The sequence below is a fragment of the Chrysemys picta genome, chromosome 1, assembly GCF_011386835.1.
Source record: "Chrysemys picta bellii isolate R12L10 chromosome 1, ASM1138683v2, whole genome shotgun sequence".
Classification (NCBI taxonomy): Eukaryota; Metazoa; Chordata; order Testudines; family Emydidae; genus Chrysemys; species Chrysemys picta.
In genome coordinates, this window is record NC_088791.1 from 221,051,926 (window position 1) to 221,071,085 (window position 19,160).

Below are 19,160 nucleotides of genomic sequence, written 5' to 3' on the forward strand. Positions count from 1 at the left end.
TAGGCTCTGGATCTGTAATTTATGGGAAACAGACTGTGCTTCAGTTCATTGCTGCAGTGTGCTGTGTGATTCCTGGTTGTTCAGGAGGTTTTTGTCATGTTGCAGTTGTGTTGGGTGGCATTTTAGTGTGTGTCACCTGCAGGAATTGCAAGCTGTTTCCTTCATGGGAGGGGAAAGTGAGAGGAAGAGTGAATTAAGCTGCTGAAATGATTGATTCAACTAATACATGATGGCGCTGGCTAGTGGTCAGCAGGGCACAGACGCTGAAGTGTCTGTTTTGGTTACTGGGTTGAAGGTGGAGGAAGTACGAGGATGTGGAGGAAACTGATAATGGGAAGACCAATTGAATGGACTGTGTGAATGTAAGTGAAGAAAATCATGTCAAGCCCATCCTACATCACTTCTGAGAGAGACAGAGTTCTCTCAGACAGTAAAAAGAAGAACAGGAGTACTTGTGGCACCTTAGAGACTAACAAATTTAAGGTGCCACGAGTACTCCTGTTCTTCTTTTTGCGGATACAGACTAACACGGCTGCTACTCTGAAATCTCTCAGACAGTGTTTGCTACATTAATGCTATCCAAGGATGGATACTGAAGCAGATGGGAAAATGAATTTTGAGACTGCAGCCTACAACAGTGAGTCAAAATCCCTTTCCTGGTATCCCTTTGGGACTTGAAAAAGACAAAGATCCAATACTGGTCTTTTTGGCCCTGGTCCAAAGCCCATTGTGAATGATTCCCATTGACTTCAGCAGGCTTTGGGTCAAGTTCCTTGGTGTCTAGGCATCGCATCCTCTAAGCACCAGTAGAAATGCTGATGCTCGTACTCCATGTATGCGAACATGATATATTTTAAACAAACATATTAAGATGCAGTGTTAACTCTTGATTGTTATCAAGAGTCTCGTGATAGTTGATGTTTTTTCTTAAAGCCCCAGATCTTGGAGTCATGTGAATACATAAAAATCTGTTTTCATTTTTTAAAAGTAAGTTTCTAACCTTCATGGTTGCAGAGAAAAACTTCAGAGGGGTAGCTGTGTTAACCCTGTATCCACAAAAACAACGAGGAGTCTGGTGGCACCTTAAAGACTAACAGATTTATATGGGCATAAGCTTTCGTGGGTAAAAACCTCGCTTTTTCAGATGCACTCCATGCATCTGAAGAATTGGGTTTTTTACCCACAAAAGCTTATGCCCAAATAAATCTGTTAGTCTTTAAAGTGTCACTGGCCTCTTCGCTGTTTTTTTAGAGAAAAGCTTCAAACTGTGTACCATAAAGTCAGAAAGCACATTTGGAGGCAGTGGGAAGCCCAAATTTAATATATATATTTTTAAAAAGGTCATGATTTTAAAGCTAATCTATTGATTATTTTGGGGGAGGGGAGCTGACTCGTGCTTTTTGAATGCTTGGGGTTGGCAGTACTGGGATAATTATAGAGGAATGCAGACAACTTTTCTCTCAGTCTTGCAGAGAAGAGGGGAGGGAGAATATCGGGACTGAAGAACAAAGGGGACATGAGAATTTCTCTTAGTCTCTTTCAGGCTGGGCAAGCATGCCTGTCAACTCCTGAAACAGAAGGCAGCAGTGTAACCTTGGTGTCTCTTAGAGCTTCAAGCCATGTGGGCAATTACTGAATGGATGTGTCGTCTGCGAGAACAGTATGTGTTGGGTAACTATTGTGACGATGGCTTGTGTGATCTGGACAGCTGTCCCCTACAGACAGGGCTGAGACAACCAACAAATTTCACATAGGTCACCGAACGCCCATCAGATAGTAACAACTTCTAGTCTCAGCCAATTGAAAATGGATTCAAACCCATGACCTAGAGGTGAAAGGGGCCATATTCCACTCCAGCCCCCTGAGTCATCCAGTCTCCTATTACAATGATGTTTCTGTGTTGCTTTGGGGAGACTTTTGTCTTCTAGTTTTCTGGCACTGCTGAGATACTGTAGTTTTAATTTTTTTTTAAAGTGTTTCTTTCCCCAGTCTCTTTCCCTCTCCCATTTATTTTAATGTGCATTGTGTTAAATTGTAACACACAGATCTGTAGCCTGTACTTCATTTATTAAAAATATCATCTTATTTTGGCTTTGCTTTATTGAGAGCAGAACACTGCATGTGTGTATGTGTATATATATATATATATATATAATATGTGTGTGTGTTTTGGTTTTTTAAGACTAGAAAGAACCATAATTATCATCTAGTCTGACATCCTGCATAACACAGACCATAAGACTTAGAATCATAGAATACCAGGGTTGGAAGGGACCTCAGGAGGTCATCTAGTCCAAACCCCTGCTCAAAGCAGGATCAAGCCCAGACAGATTTTTGCCCCAGATCCCTAAATGGCCCCTTCAAGGACAGGGCCGGCTCCAGCATTTCTGCCGCCCCAAGCAAAAAAAAAAAAAAAAAAAACCGCGATCGGCGGCGGCAGTTCAGCGGCAGAGGTCCTTCGCTCCTAGAGGGAGTGAGGGACCTGCCGCCGCCGAATTGCCGCAGGTGCCGCCCCTCTCCCTTAGCCGCCCCAAGCACCCGCTTGTTAAGCTGGTGCCTGGAGCCGGTCCTGCTCAAGGATTGAGCTCACAACCCTGGGTTTAGCAAGCCAATGCTCTCCCCCGAGCTATCCCTCCCACCCAGAATTAGTTCCTGCTTCGAGTCTAATACTTGTAGCTGAACTGCAGCTGATCTATGTTTTGTTTCTCATTCCTTCTCTCATTTTTATAGCAACAAAAATGGATTAAAGAAAAAAATGATATCTAGGGCTTGTTAACATGTACGGTGCTGCAGCTGCACCAGTGCAGCTGGCTGCTGTAGCGCTTAGTGAAGACAATACCTAGACTGATGGGAGAGCTTCTCCTATCAGCGCAGGTACTCCACCTCCCTGAGAGGTGGTATCATGTCGACTGGAGAAGCCCTCCCATCAACCTGACCCCCAGTGCTGACAGCGCTACGTCTGTAGAGCTACCTTGCTCAGAGGTCAGGATTTTCCTCGCCCCTGCGTGACGTAGTTATACCGGCGTGGGTTGGTAGCATAGACCAAGCCTGGCTTGTGATGCTATTTAAGCCAGATAAGTTATTCATATTTGAAAAGCAGCTATTGTGTGTAATACGCTGGTCTGGTTGTGCCTGGTTTTGTGTCTCCCTGAGGTCATGACCCAGCAATTATACCGTTTATTACTGCCTCAATGTAAAAGGAGTTCTCCTTTAGCTCAAATGTTAGAACCTTGTGCTCTTGATGCCTGATGTTGCTCCCGTTGAAGTCAGTGGCAAACCTCTAATGATGTCTGTGGAAATGTGAGAGTATGGAGCCATAGTTTATTATATACAGAAGCTACTTACTTTACTGTCGTTTGCACTGGTGTCCCATATAGGAGCTGTAGGATACTACACCCACTGGACAGTGCTGTGTCCATGCAGGGTAGTCTTTTATGCAAAATCTGCAGCACACAAACTTCCATTAAGATGACAACATTAAATACAATACCCTTCCATAAAACAGTGTAATTTTGTCATTTAGAGTAAGAAGTGCCAGGAAATTCAGGACTGAGCTGTCCAACCACCTAACCTTGTTCCACATTGGTAATGAGCTGCACCATTCTGTTCTCAGACCCTCTCACCTCCTTCCCCTGATATACAAGAGTTAAGCACTAGTTAAGCTCTAGAGTCCATTTGCTGTAGTGGGTTAAAAGCATTAGTTAGCTCTGTGAAATCAGTAAGGAGCTTTTGCCTCAGTGTTTTGCAGCAGAGGTGAGGCGTCCTAGTATATGCAACTTGTGATATGGTATTGTTAAACAGTTATGTGATGAGGCACTGTTTTCCCTTTCCACTGCCCCAAAATAGCCCATTGCCATTAGCTGTTTAGTCCTCTCTGATATATGCCATTTCATAGATTCTAAGGCCAGAAGGAACCATTGTGATAATCTAATCTGACCTCCTGTATAACACAGGCCATAGAACTTTCCCCAAAATAATTCTTAGAGCATATCTTTTAGAAAAAACATCCAATCTTGATTTTAAAAAGTGCCAGTGATGGAGAATCCACCACGATCCTTAGTAAATTGTTCCAATGGTTAACTGCCCCCACTGCTAAAAATGTGTGCCTTTTTTCCTGTCTGAATTTGTCTCTCTTCAACTTTCAGCCATTGGATCATGTTATACCTTTCTCCGCTAGACTGAAGAGCCAATTATTAAATATTTGTTCCCCATGAAAATACTCACAGAGTGTGATCAAGTCACCCCTTATCCTTCTCTTTAAGATAAACAGATTGAGCTCTTTGAGTCCATCACTATAAGGTATGTTTTCTAATCCTTTAATCATTCTTGTGGCTCTTCTCTGAACCCTCTCCAATTTATCAACATCCTTCTTGAGTTGTGGACACAGTATTCCAGCAGCAGTCACACCAGTGCCAAGTAGACCGGTAAAGTAATCTCTCTACTCCTATTCAAGCTTCCCCTGTTTATGCACCCAAGGAATGCATTAGCCCTTTTGTCTACAATGTTGCACAAGGGGCTCATGTTCAGCTGATTATTCATCATGACTCCCAAATATTTTTCAATCACTGCTTTCCAAGATAGCCACCCCATCCTGTAAGTATGTCCTATGTTCTTTGTTCTAGATCATAGAAGTGTAGGACTGGAAGGGACCTCAATACATCTTCTAGTCCAGTCCCCTACACTCAAGGCAGGGCATTAAGTAATAACTAGACCATTCCTGATAGGTGTTACATTTACATTTAGCCATATTAAAACACGTTGTTTGCTTGCATTCATTTTACTAAGCAAGCTAGACCACTCAATTATTTGTCCTCTTCGTTATTTACCACTCGCCTAATTTTTGTGTCATTTGCAAACTTTATCAGTGATGGCTTTATATTTTCTTCGAGGTCATTGATAAAAATGCTAAACAGCATAGGACCAACATTGAATCTCTGCAGGATCTCATTAGAAACATACCTGCTAAATGATGATTCATTTACAATTACATTTGGATACTTATCAGTTAGCCAGCTTTTAATTCATTTAATGTGTGTCATGTTAAGTTTATAGCATTCTAGTTTTTTAATCAGAATATGATGCGGTACCAAGTCAAATGCCTTACAGAAGTCTAAGTGTATTACATAGACACTATTGCCTTTATCAACCAAACTTGCAATCTTATGGGGGGAAAAAGATATCCAGTTAGTTTGATAGGATTTCTTTCCCATAAACTCCTGTTGATTGGCATTATTCTTTCACTGTCCTTAATACTTTGTTAATGTTTTTGACTGGAATTGATGTCAGACTGACTGGTCTATAATTACCTGGGTCATCCTGTTTACCCTTTTTAAATATTGGCACAACATTAGCTTTCTTCCAGTCTTCTGGAAGTTCCCCAGTATTCCAAGACTTATTGAAAATCAACATTAATGGTCCAGTAAGCTTCTCAGCTAGCTCTTTTAAAACTCTTGCATTCAAGTTATCTGGACCTGCGGATTTAAAAATGTCTATCTTTAGTAGCTGCTGTTTAACATCCTTCTGAGATACTAGTGGAATGGAAACAGTATTATCATCATCATCATATGATATGACTACATTATCTGTTTTTTCCAGAATACAGAACAGATATATTTATTGAATACATCTGCTTACACAGCTTTCTCTTATATTTTTTATTGTTTCCATCCTCTTTAAAGAAGAGATTTTGTTTATTGCATTTGGGGGTGAAATCTTGCTTGCCTTGCCTGTATATTAAAAAAAAAGTGTGTGTGTGTATGTGTGTATGTGTATATATATATATATATATACACACCTCATCATTCTACACTATGAGCCACAAACACTGCAGTAAACGTCAGTGCTTTGGACCGTAACTGTAGGAATGTATCTTTTTAAAAAGGGTACTCTTGCAAAACTACCACTGACATCAATGGAAGTCTTCTGTAGCTAACATGAACAAAATTGGGCATTTGCACACAAAATGGAATCAATTTTAAAAACAAGCTGTAATTAGTTAAAAGATGCAGATGATTTTTTTAAATGAATTTGAATCCATGTAAATAAAATTACACATCACATGTTTTCTGGTTCATAGCCAGCACTCTAACATGATTTTTGTTTAATCTATACTGGCATGATGGTGCTAGCATGCACAGCTATGCAATAGCTAAGTGGTTGTCTTTTACAACAGAAACCTTCTTGCCAAAGGTTTTAAACTCATCAGTAAACATTAGTTATAGTGAAAAGTTGATCCCTTAGAAGGGATTTTCTTTAACTCATCTACAGCTGTTATTAAATCAAATATGATAATTAGCTATTGGGCATATGGAAAAAAAGGTTTGTAGTTTCAGGATTTTTGCATTTCATTGCTTGTGAATTTGAGGTTCATTAGTATTAGTACATGACTTATTATTATTTGGCCATAGAGTAAGATTTTTTTTTTAATACAGCACTATTCTGAATAGTAGTAAAATTGGCAGATGTCTTCAAAAGTTCCTTGTCTCTTATTTTTGCCTTCCCTGTACTATTTCTCTCTGATGGTATTAATCTGTGATAACACAAACAGAATAAAATACGCCATGCAGCCATGATAATCATCAGGCATATACAGTAACTACTGCATTTTTAATGACTTATTACACACACTGCATTTTGAATTATTACCCTGCATATTCAGGGTATGTGCACTTTATACAATTAGAAACACATTCATTCCCATGCTATGGCCCATCATACTAATAACCCACCAATTAAAGATCACCAGATACGGAGTCGCACAATAAGCTATCACCACTTTGCAGAAGCAATTATGGGTTAAAATATGTGTCAATTATTGGAAGATTAAGGGCCCCAGACTACAAAAAATTGAGACCCATGATCTGTCATGTCAGTAGCTCCTGGATTAATGGCCACCTGAAATCATGATGATTTGTGTAGGAACTTTAATTGTGTGAATGACAGTACAGTCTATTGCACAGGGGTCAGGCATGTATTGCTGATGTCCAGTATTCAGGGGGCTCAAGGGATGACCATGTTAATATACAGGTGGCCAGGAAGGGGTTAAAAAGAGACCATGTCAAAACTGCTTAGTTCTATTCTAAACAGTTTACAGTCTTCTAAAAATATTTCCTTTCCTTGTTTTAAAGAACAAAACCCCCCACCATGTAAGGAATGAAATTACTGTTCATCTTTAGAGACTTTTGGCTCATTGGGCAAACTTATTAATAACCTTTTTGTAATCACCAAAAGGACAGCACACATAGCACTTTGCAAAAGAAAATGAGCCATGTTTTCTGCCCCAAATTTCAGTATAGAAAGGTTTTAGACAGGTTTTATTTAATACATATTATATTCAGTCCCAGACAGACTAGAATAGTGCCTTCTGCTCTGCTAGGTAATCACATATTCGAAGTTCATGACTTCGCTGATATTGTCTGTCGTCTAAGGATGTGTTCTAGTATACAAGTAAGAAAATAAAAATGGTTTGTATAATCCATATGAGATGCAGCTAGAGTACTGTAGATCAGTGCTTCTTAAAGCTGGTGCGCCGCTTGTTCAGGGAAAGCCCTTGGCGGGCCAGGCCCGTTTGTTTACCTGCCACGTCCGCAGGTTCGGCCGATCACGGCTCCCACTGGCTGCGGTTCGCCGCTCCAGGCCAATAGGGGCTGCAGGACGGTGGCCAGCATATCCCTCGGCCCGTGCCGCTTCCCGTAGCCCCCATTGGCCTGGAGCGGCGAAACGCGCCCAGTGGGAGCCGCGATCGGCCGAACATGCAGACACGGCAGGTAAACAAACTGGCCCGGCCTGCCGGGGGCTTACCCAGAACAAGCGGCGGCCCGACTTTGAGAAGCACTGCGGTAGAGGCATGCCAGCAGCGTTCAAACTCTAAAGTATATTAGAGAGACAAGGTGGGTGAGGTAATATCTTTTCTTGGACCAAGTCCTGTTGGTGAGAGAGAGAAGCTTTCGAGCTTACATACTTTTCTCTCACCAACAGAAGTTGGTCTAATAGAAGATATTATCTCACCCACCTTTTCTCTCTAATATCACAGGATCAACACAGCTACAACGATACTTACAACAATCTAAAATACTTTGCCAGTTTGGAAAGAGCCTTTATAATGAGTAAAGTGATTCTGTAAAAGTGACATTGAAAGCTCATATTTTTTCTCTCCCAATAACTCCATATCAAACCTGCCCAGTTGAAAAATAAAAAAGATTACTGGTACTTTTTTTTCTGCCACTTCTGCAAACTCAGCCTGGGATTGAAAAATCAAGCTGTTTGTTTTTCTGCCTCTTACGGTGGTTGCCATCAAACACTCAATCTTTACCATTGGTTACCAAATCACAACTACTATTTCCTCTTCACCATGTAATATAAGCATGCCTGAAGCCACTGACTACAAGATTTAATACACAGTCAGAGGTTTAGGGACACCCAAAGCATGGGGTTGCATCCCTGACCATCTTGGCTAATAGCCATTGATGGACCTATCCTCCATGAACTTCTCATTCTTTTCTCAGTTATACTTTTGGCCTTCACAACACCCCTGGCAATGAGTTCCACAGGTTGACCATGCATCATGTGAAGTGGTACTTCCTTATGTTTGTTTTAAACTTGCTGCCTTTTAATTTCAGTGGGCGACTCCTGGTTCTTGTGTTACATGAAGGCAGGGGTGCTGAAGCAATTTGTATAGTGGGGGTGCTGAGAGCCATGGAACCAAACTGTAAACCCTGTATATAATGGAAACCACTTCAAGCCAAGGGGTGCAGCAGCACCCCTAGTTCCAGCACCTATGTATGAAGGGGTAAATAAGCTTCTTTATTCACTTTCTCCACACCACTCATAATTTTATAGACCTCTATCACATCCCCCTTTTGTTGTTTCTTTTTTAAACTGAATAGTCCCAGTCTTTTTAATCTCTCCTTGTATGGAAGCGATTCCCTATCCTTATCATTTTTGTTGCCCTTCTCTGTACTTTTTCCAATTCTAATATATCTTTTTTGAGATGGGGTGACCAGAACTGCACAAAGTATTCAAGGTGTGGGCATACCATGGATTTATCTAGTGGTATTATGATATTTTTGGTCTTAATATCTATCCATTTCCTAATGGCTCCTAACATTGTTAGCTTTTTTGACTGCCATTGCAGTCAAATGATTTTTTTGAAATTGTGGGTGAAGTCCCACTCTCTCTTTCTATTTTTCTAGTGGGGAAATAAGAGAGGAAGTTTTTTTTTTGTTAATGTGTGAGAAAGTGAGGAAAATAACAAATTTCTCTTTAAAATCTAAATTAAACTCCCCCCCCCCACCTTTCTCCAGTGGGGAACTAGGAATTAAAAAAAAAATAAGAATGGGATTTTTTACCAATCAAAACGAGTTCTGGAAAAATGTTTCATGAACTTAAAGCTTCCTTGTCATTGTTCAAAAATGTTCATGAAATGTTTTTTTCCATGAGCTAGCAGCATTATTATTTCTTTTACGCTAAAACTGAGAAAGCTGACAATCGATGCATGAGGTCTGGAATTTGAGACTGTCTTTGGAGCCAGGGATCTAGGTGCTTTCTCTAAATCAGATTTAAAATCATCTGGCAGGCTGTGCACTACTGAAAGGAGCTTGGAAACACATACGCTTTGGCTTATTATTGAGCAGAATCCATCATCAGCATGGACGCATGTCACTTGGAATGGTGGTTGAAGTATGAAGGGACATATGCACCTTTAGCGCATCTGACATGTAAATATCTTGTGACCCGCCGCCTACAACAGTGCCATGCGAACGCCTGTTTTCACTTTCAGGTGACATGGTAAACAAGAAGAGGGCAGCATTATCTCCTGCAAATGTAAACAACTTGTCTGTCTGAGCGATTGGCTGAACAAGAACTAGGACTGAATGGATGTGCAGACTCTAAAATTTTACATTGTTTTATTTTTGAATGCAGTTTATTTGTACATAATTCTACATTCGTAAGTTCAACTTTCACGATAAAGAGATTGCACTTCAGTACTTGTATGAGGTGAATTGAAAAATACTATTTCTTTTGGGGTTTTTTTACAGTGCAAATATTTGTAATAAAAAATAAATATAAAGTGAGCACTGTACGCTATGTATTCTGTGTTGCAACTGAAATCAATATATTTGAAAATGTAGAAAACATCCAAAAATATTTAAATAAATGGTATTCTGTTATTGCTTAACACCGTGATCAATCGCGATCATTTTTTTTAATCGCTTGACAATCCTAAAATGGATATTAGTCAATGGCTGTGGATCTCAAGGAATCTGCTCCTCTGTGCTGCACATTGCCTCCCTTCTTATTATCCTTAACTTTAACAACCACATATAGTTAATAGATTCCTTTAGTTTTTCCTTTCAGTTATCTGCATTTCCTCACTGCTGTTTTCATTGCCATCAGCTTCCCCATTTTTCCATTTTGTTATATATGTTTTTAATTTTTATTGCTGCTTTCACCTCCCCTCTTAACCAGCATGGGTTTTTAACCAAAGAAACTCTCTTTCATGATTGTGGAACTGTCTTTTCTTCCTTCTACTGTGGAGGATGGGAGCAGAAGTGTGCTGTATCTTATGTGGCTCTTTTTAAAGAAGCACTGACATTTGAAGCACAAAACATATGGGTTACTTCCTCTGCAGACCTGCCTTGTGACCCTATCTCACAGCTTTCTACTGCAGCTGGATTCCAGCATCTGGAGCTCTCCTGCCCCTGTGTCAGTGGGAAGCTGAAACCTTTTTCTAGATGGGTTGTAGCTGAATGGCACATCTTGTACAGCAGTTTGCCTTCCTATGCTACTGCTCTTCAGTCAGTATCCGGGGTGGGTAGTTCTTTTCTGACTTCACTCTAGCTTCCTACCAACCCAAATGGCCCCTGTTCCTGCTAAATCTTAGCCTTCTCCTTGCAGCCTTGCTGGCTGATTCTTTATCTATCTCCATACCATCAACTCCAGGTCTCTCTTATGACCTGACCTGCTAGCCTTCTGGCTCCTTCTTCCTCCATTGATCTGAGGACAGCTCCTACTTTTATTGCAGTCACTTAGCTGCCTCTTCCAGGCCCTCGCTTGTCTGGCCCACTGGTCAGAGGTGGCAACACAGTAGCAGTCCTTTTCCATCAGCTTCCCAGCTGTCTTTCTACTGACACTCCTCATTTGTGCCATGGGGCTGGTGTGACTCAGGGCCTAAACTTGTGGCGATCGGGTGAAGTCCCGGATAATTGGAAAAAGACAAATATAGTGCCCATCTTTAAAAAAGGGAAGAAGGAGAATCCGGGGAACTACAGACTAGTCAGCCCCATCTCAGTCCCTGGAAAAATCATGGAGCAGGTCCTCAAGGAATCCACTTTGAAGCACTTCAAGGAGAGGAAGCTGATCAGGACTAGTCAACATGGATTCACCAAGGGCAAGACATGCCTGACCAACCTGATTGCCTTCTATGATGAGATAACTGGCTCTGTGGATATGGGGGAAGCGGTGAACATGATATACCTTGACTTTAGCAGGGCTTTTGATATGGTCTCCCACAGTATTCTTGCCAGCAAGTTAAAGAAGTATCGATTGGATGAATGGACTAAAGGTGGATAAAAAGCTTGCTAGATCGTCGGGCTCAATTGGTAGTGATCAATGACTTGATGTCTAGTTGGCAGCCGGTATCAAGCAGAGTGCCCCAGGGGTCAGTCCTGGGGCTGTTTTTTTCAACATCTTCATGAATGATCTGGATGATGGGATGGATTGCACCCTCAGCAAGTTCGCAGATGACACTAAGGTGTGTGGGGGGGAGAGGTAGATATGCTGGAGGGTAGGGATAGGGTCCAGAGTGACCTAGACAAATTGGAGGATTGGGCCAAATATAAATCTGATGAGGTTCAACAAGGATAAGTGCAGAGTCCTGCACTTAGGCCAGAAGAATCCCATGTACTGCTACAGGCTGGGGACTGACTGGCAGTTCTGCAGAAAAGGACCTGGAGATTACAATGGACGAGAAGGTGGCTATGAATCAACAGTATGCCCTTGTTGCCAAGAGAAGAACAGGAGGACTTGTGGCACCTTAGAGACTAACAAATTTATTAGAGCATAAGCTTTCGTGGACTACAGCCCACTTCTTCGGAACGCTAATGGCATATTGGGCTGTATTAGTAGGAGCCTTTTAGTATCTGCTATTTTCTACCTATGAAAGTTTATACACCATCATCTAGTTACCTCTTGAGCGTCTTTTCAATAAACTAAACAGATCGAACTCTTTAAGTCTCTCACTCTGGGGCATTTTCTCCACCCTCAAATCATTTTTTGCACCCTCTCTAATTTTTCAACATTCTTTTTAAAATGTGCACACTAGAACTATACCCAGTATTTCTGTGTCAGTCTCACCACTGCTGTATGTGGAGGTAAAATCACCTCCCTACTCTTCATCATTACTCCCTTGTTTATGCTATTCACTCCTGCCCTTTTTATACATCCAAGAATTGCATTAATTCCTTTTGCCACAGAATTGTAGTGGGAACTGATGTTGAATTGCTTGTGCACTCTGACCCGTGAAACCTTTTCCATGCTTTCCAGGATACAGTCCCTCATTCTGTAGGTATGGCCTGGATTCCTGGTTCCTAGATGTATAACTTTGCATTTAGCTGTATTAAAACACATTGTGTTTCAATAAGCCCAGCTTCAAAGTGACATCCAGATTGTTCTGCATGGCTGTCCTTTGCTCATCATTATTTACCACGTTGCCAATCTTTGTGTTGTCCACAGATTTTATCAGCTGTGATTTTTATATTTATTTCCAGATCATTGATAAAGATACTGAATAATGTCAGGCCTAGTACTGATCCCTGAGGAATGCCACTAGAAAAAAAAACCCATTTGATGATGATTCTCCATTGACAACTTACTTTTTAGATCAGTCAGTTAGCTGGTTCTTAATCCATTCAACATGTGCTCTATTGAAATTCATAAATTCCAAAGCCAGAAGAGACCATTGTGATCACCTAGTCTGACCCCCTGTATAACACGGGCCATAGAACTTCCCCCAAATAAAAATGTTGTATAGTGCTAATTTTTTTTAGTCAGAATGTCATGAGGTACCAAGTCAAACATATTACAAAAGTCTAAATATATTACATCTATGCCATTACCTTTATCAACCAAACTTGTAACCTCATCAAAGAATGAAATCAGGTTTTCTTGACAAGACCTACTTTCCATAAAGCCATATTAACTACTTCTTATATGTAAAGGTTCCCAGGACATCTATCAGCCAGGCCTTTCAATAGGCTGGCCTGGTTTCCTGCCCCTTTCTATGGCCTTTGGAGTTATCACGGGGTGGAGGAGAGTGGGCTAGTAATTTTTTTTTTAAGTTATTTTTTTGTTTTTCTTTTTCCCCTTCCCCGCTTTTTGCTACTGAATGCAACAGAATGAATAATATTTAGGGTTTGGGGTATTTTTTTTTCATTTGCCTTTTCACACTCTAACCTTTTTTCAAAACTTAATCTTTTGAAGTAACAGAGTGGCAAAAGGGAAAATTAGAGAGCAGTGAAAAGTAAAGCTAAACAAAACCAAACCACCCCGAACCCTGGGAAGAGAAAGAAGGAATAAAAGGGACAGAGGGTAACAGACAAAGCAAAAATCGACATTTCTGGCTATGACAAAAATATGGAACATTTAGATAAAACAGGGTGCGAGGGTTTCCAGTTTTTAAAAAACGTTTTGATCAAAGAATTTCAACCAGTTCTGATAAGCAATACGTCCTAAAACGTGTGTGTGTTGTTAGGCCATTTATGCAAACCAGAGGTATTGAAAAAAATGACTGTTTTTTAAACCCATTGCTCAAACTGAGGAAAAACACACTACCATGTTCTCTTAGTTAAAAGTGTATGTATATTGATGGCCATACCAGTTACGCACAGAAAGAAGAAAGATACTAATGCCAGAATCCATTGATCGCTGCTCTTTCAAACCACATCCTCCAGCTAGAAAGCTCTTTGCTACTCCTGCTGCACACAGTCCAGTTACATGCAATGCAGACCTAAATGTTGAGAGCTAAGTGGGTCATTTGGAAGGAAGGCAGGTCATAAGCAAAACCTCATCATGCAGCAAGTTCTCTTGGTTTTTTTGTAATGAATTCTTTGCAGCTCATTCTAAACATAAATACAGTGAAACCTGTATAAGAGGCCATCTTTAAGACTCCTGTCTTAAATGACAGACCTAAATGTATTATTATTTTTGCTCCATCTTCTTATTGAAGGCCACTGCAAGTTGTTGCTCCCTTGAGTGATCACTTAAAACGGGTTTCTATGTACTTGGATATGTGTCACAAGCAAGAATTGATTTTCTGCTCTCCAGCTTTCCCCCCCCCCCAGATATATGGTCATTGTATGGCCTTGTTACTGGAGCTTAGAATAAACCCAATAATGCTTCCTTATTAGTGAAATGCCTTACAGTTATTACTTCTAAATGCCTATCTCGCCCTCCCTATGTTATTGTTTCCTTTATAGAGATGTATGTGTCATAAAAATAGAGAGCCAGTATTTTTTGCTCTCCTTTCTCTGTGGCTTAGCCGTGTTGCTGTAGTCCTTCATAATTTAGCAGTCAACAACATCACTGTATGACTGGAGAAGAAACAGCATTGTACAGTATGATTTCTAATCAGATACTGATTTTCCTCTGGAGGGCTCACAGAAGCCCTTGCAAACATGCTGCGTTTTTGCTTACTCCCACGGCTTCCCCCTGCATTTCAACCAGGATGAGGCAGATGGGGGAGACCATTTTCCCTCCCATCTCAAACAGCATCACAACAATGTTTTATTCAGCTCTCTATATAGCTCTTATTGCCATATAGATTCAGAAGGGGACATACTGTACAACAGCAGTGTGCTGGGAAGAGATGGCAGGAACCCCATGCTCCAAGGCTTCTCCACTAAACTAACGAATGATCAACACAATCAGAACAGAAGTCATGTAACAGATTCCACTTTTAACATAACCTTTAAAAAAATTACTCTGCTTCCAGTTCTTCATGTTAATTTTCTCCATCAGGCAGGTGGCATGGTGGAACCAGAGAAGTAAGCTGCCTTGTCTCCCAGGTTACAAGGGTATGTCGACTACACTGGAATAAAAGACCCACGGCACAGCTGTGGCTGGCCTGTGTCAGCTGACTCAGGCTCACAGGGCTCAGGCGGTGGGGCTAAAAATTGCAGTATAGATGTTTGTGCTTGGGCTGGAGCCCAGGCTCTGGGTCCCTCCCCAGTCGTGGGGTCCCAGAACTCGGGCTCTAGTCTGAGCCCAAATATCTACACAGCAATTTTACATCTCAGCAGCCCCGGCCCCATGAGCCTCAGTCAGCTGACCCAAGCCAGCCAGGAGTGTTTAATCACTGTATAGACATACCCTGGGAGGAGGGTGACCAGACAGCAAATGTGAAAAGTCGGGACAGGGAGTGTGTGTGTGTGTGTGGGGGGGGGGGGTAATAGGAGCCTATATAAGAAAAAGTCCCCAAAATCAGGACTGTCCCTATAAATTCAGGACATCTGGTCACCCTACCTGGGAGTCTTAACAATGTTCAGGTTCAGTGTTAAGGTAAAGAACAAACCAGCTTAGTTGAACCCACCTGGCATTTTCAGTCATCTGCCTGAAATCTGTAAGTGTCTTGTCCCAGCATGCACTAGTTTGGGTTAAAAACCAGGGCCTTACTAAGCTCCGTTGTGCTGTAAAAGCTCATAACAGAGGGCTCTGGGAGAAGCAATTTCTGTGAGGAGGGAGCAAATATCCCTCCTTCCGATTGCAGAAAGGACCCTCCAATCACAAATCCAGAGGGAATAATCTGGGATGGATGCATTGCCTATTTTGAACATTACAAAGTCCTGGTCAGGGACATGGAGTGTGGTATCTTCCGAAGACATTACTGGCTACCATCCATGAGGTCCAGATTTGGAGTCTAGCATACCCAAGACACGTTGTAGAGGTGATGTGGTTGAATTCCCATGGGTTGGGGGTAATGGTGTGTGGGAAAGGGATGGCTGCTGTATTTATTAACAGCTTCTGCTATCTGCATTCTGTAGCCGCACACGTGTGAGCACTTTGCTGGTGGCAGGCTCGAATGAAAAGGGTTTGCAGCAGTTTCAAAGTAGAAAAAATGTGTCTTGGGTTGACTTTGTTCTTTTTAGCTGATGGTCAATGATAGAGATGATCATCACCATGTTTGCCTCAAAGAGGTGCTATTATATGAGCTGGCTCTTAACTTTCATCTCACTGTTGTAGATATGTATCTTTGCCCATTGATAGGTGAGGGATTACAGTCTGCAATGCCTTTTGGATTTGATGGGAACTAACCATGTAAGCTCTCTACATGTGAATGGAAGAAGCAGTCACTAGGACTGTTAAACTCCACGTCACTGCATTTTTTCTTTCTTCTGCTAAATTGCAACATCTCAGAATTCAGCTAGGTCAGATTCTAGAGATCCTGGCATGCATGATCTCTCTCTGAACTTAAACAAATGGAAGAAAGTCACTCTCCTTTTTCTTTTCCACCTCTCTCCTTTGCATGGCAAGAAGAACTGTGTGCTATTGTACTTGAACTAAAGAAGGGTGCCACTTGCAGCTTGTTTACTTTGATGAAACTTCTCATAGCTGATCAGACCCTCTTAGTATTTTGAAGGACTCCACTCAGCTTTTGTGTTGAGAGAGTGAGCGAGAGAGAGAGAGCCTCACTTAAAAAAAAAAAAAGAAAAAGAAAAAAAAGACATCTAAATCTTACCCTGATTAAAATGTTTGAAATGCTATTTGGGATGATAAAGAATGGCATTTGGCAAAGGTCACTAGAAGCATATACATATTCATTTATCTGAAATAAATATGGATTTAAATTGCTCTGTGCTAGCTTACTGATATTATTTGTCTCCTCAGTGACTCCAGAACCCTGCTTCTACAATAACTAAAGGAATTACTTACTAGCAGACTCCACTCTTATTCCCAGCCTGTCATCGTACACTTAGTATGTGTTGGTCCCTTGACATAAGTGGTTATTTTAGACTGATTGACCCTTCTTAGTTGATCTCTTTCCTGCTGTTTTTATTTTTTTAAACCCGAAGCTCCTTTTTATCTCTACCCATACAAGCTCCATTTACAGTCCATCTCTATCAGACCTAACAATCATACCTGTGCTGTAGAAGGAATAACATTTATCTAGAGCGATATCCCTGAATAGATGCTTAGGGCTCTGTTCATCAGAAACTCTCCTGCAGAAGCTGCAAAAGATCTGGGATATTGGCATCAATGCCTGGCTGACCTATCGTTACAAACAAATATATGGGGGCTCGTTTGGTTTATATATATTTTTTCTCTTCTAATGTTACATATGCGGTGCTGGATCACAGGAGAATTCAAGCTTAAGAGCTTCATTCAAGGCCAATTCACAGAATGTTTCAAATCCCCTTAGTAGCTGTTAATGGAACTCTTGTCAATCCTGATTACCCCAGTCCACAGCTGAACCAACTTGCCTGTATCTCAGTAACACTGACCTGGTGACAGGCTTGTCTGCCCTGTCCCATTACAAAATGCAGTTGCAGCAAGAAAAATGGCTATATAAAATGTCACCTTCATACTCACCTGCCTCCATAATTCCAACTTAAATACCCAGTTAGACTCCTAGGGAAAAGTTTCCCAATGGGTGCCTAAAGTTAGGAATATGAATCCATATTAAGTCACCTCAATAAGTGAGGTAATTGATTTTCAAAGGCATTGTACCCCTCTGACCTCTCGAATTTCAGTAGAGGTTGCAGATCCTCAGCACCTCTGAAAAATCGATCAGGTCACGTGTTGGTCCCTTTTTATGTCTTGCTTGAAACCCCAGGTGGTTTGAAGGATTTCTCAGAGAGCAGGAAAACATGCTCTCCCCTGTGAGTAACCACCTGGACTTGGACAAAATGGAGCCTACAGGGAAGGCATGTTTAAAACCACAATTAAAAAGCCTCACAGAGATGTGCATTTCCCTACTGAATATTTTATATTTCTTCTTCCAGCTGTCTCCTAAACCTTTGTATATAAGAAGGGAAGTGGAAAATCTTTCTTTTCTCCTGATAAAATCTTTTCTATTATATTTTCTACTATGCAGTACAGCTCTGATTCATCCTTGAAATGTGCTCCCCTCCCCAGTAACAGACATGGGAGGTCTGGTACAGGAGGGGAAAATACTCTGCTCATTCACAAGGCAGTGATTTTTGCACCACACCTGCTAAAAAGCCATAATGGGGGCAGAAAGTACTGCAATAAGACACTCTTAAATCTCTCTAACCTCCTACCCCAACTACACTTTTTCTCCTCATTTTACTAGGGAGTTTCATATGTTTTAAGAAGAGACCATTATAATCATCTAATCTGACCCCCTGCATAGTACAGGCCATAGCATTTCACCCAATAATTCCTGCCTCAAGCGCAACAGATTGCAGCCTATCTAGAGCATAGTGATCAAACCCTTTATGAAAGTAACAAGGAGTCTGGTGGCACCTTAAAGACTAACAGATTTATTTGGGCATAAGCTTTCGTGAGTAAAAAACCTCACTTCTTCGGATGCATCCGAAGAAGTGAGGTTTTTACTCACGAAAGCTTATGCCCAAATAAATCTGTTAGTCTTTAAGGTGCCACCAGACTCCTTGTTGTTTTTATAGATACAGACTAACACGGCTACCCCCTGATTTATGAAAGTAGAGTTCACAGTGCCCATGACCCTGATTTCTTGTTTCGTAAGTCCCAACTTGGAGCATGTGAAAGAGGGCTTTTGATAAGGACCTTTTTCCTTGGAAATTATCATGGAACTAGGCTTACAATGTTGACTATGTTGTTATTTAAAGCCCTTTTTTATTAAGTGTTTTTAATCATTGGGGGAGGAGGGAGAAACAGTATCACAATTCAATTAAAACAAACAATCCTCCCCCTCCCCCCAAGCTATTACAATATAATATTGTAATATGTACAATATAAAGCCAAACTCATATCAGAACATTAATTGTACTTTTTGCTGCTTTCTGTTTTAAGGAAACATGGAGGAAAGACCAGAGGAGACAGAAACAAGCCATAGGAAACAGAGGAATGATGACAAATAGACCATAGGAGGTCATACAAGAAATGCCATGCAGTGGCAGAAAATTGTCTGAATGCAGCAATAATCTCAGTCTATGGCCCAGATT

The 19,160-nt window shown here is 41.1% G+C and overlaps 1 long non-coding RNA gene across 2 annotated transcripts in view; it reads left to right on the plus strand.

The window, feature by feature from the left end:
- Positions 1–19,160, plus strand: part of LOC101939332 (uncharacterized) — a 206,828-nt gene that overhangs the window by 126,768 nt on the left and 60,900 nt on the right. The window contains exon 3 of one of the 2 annotated variants that reach the window (XR_255311.4): positions 1,534–2,065. The exons of the other annotated variant lie outside the window; for it this stretch is intronic. This is a non-coding gene — a long non-coding RNA (uncharacterized LOC101939332). Of the gene's footprint in view, positions 1–1,533; positions 2,066–19,160 lie in introns of those variants that run through there. 2 annotated transcript variants of the gene reach the window in all.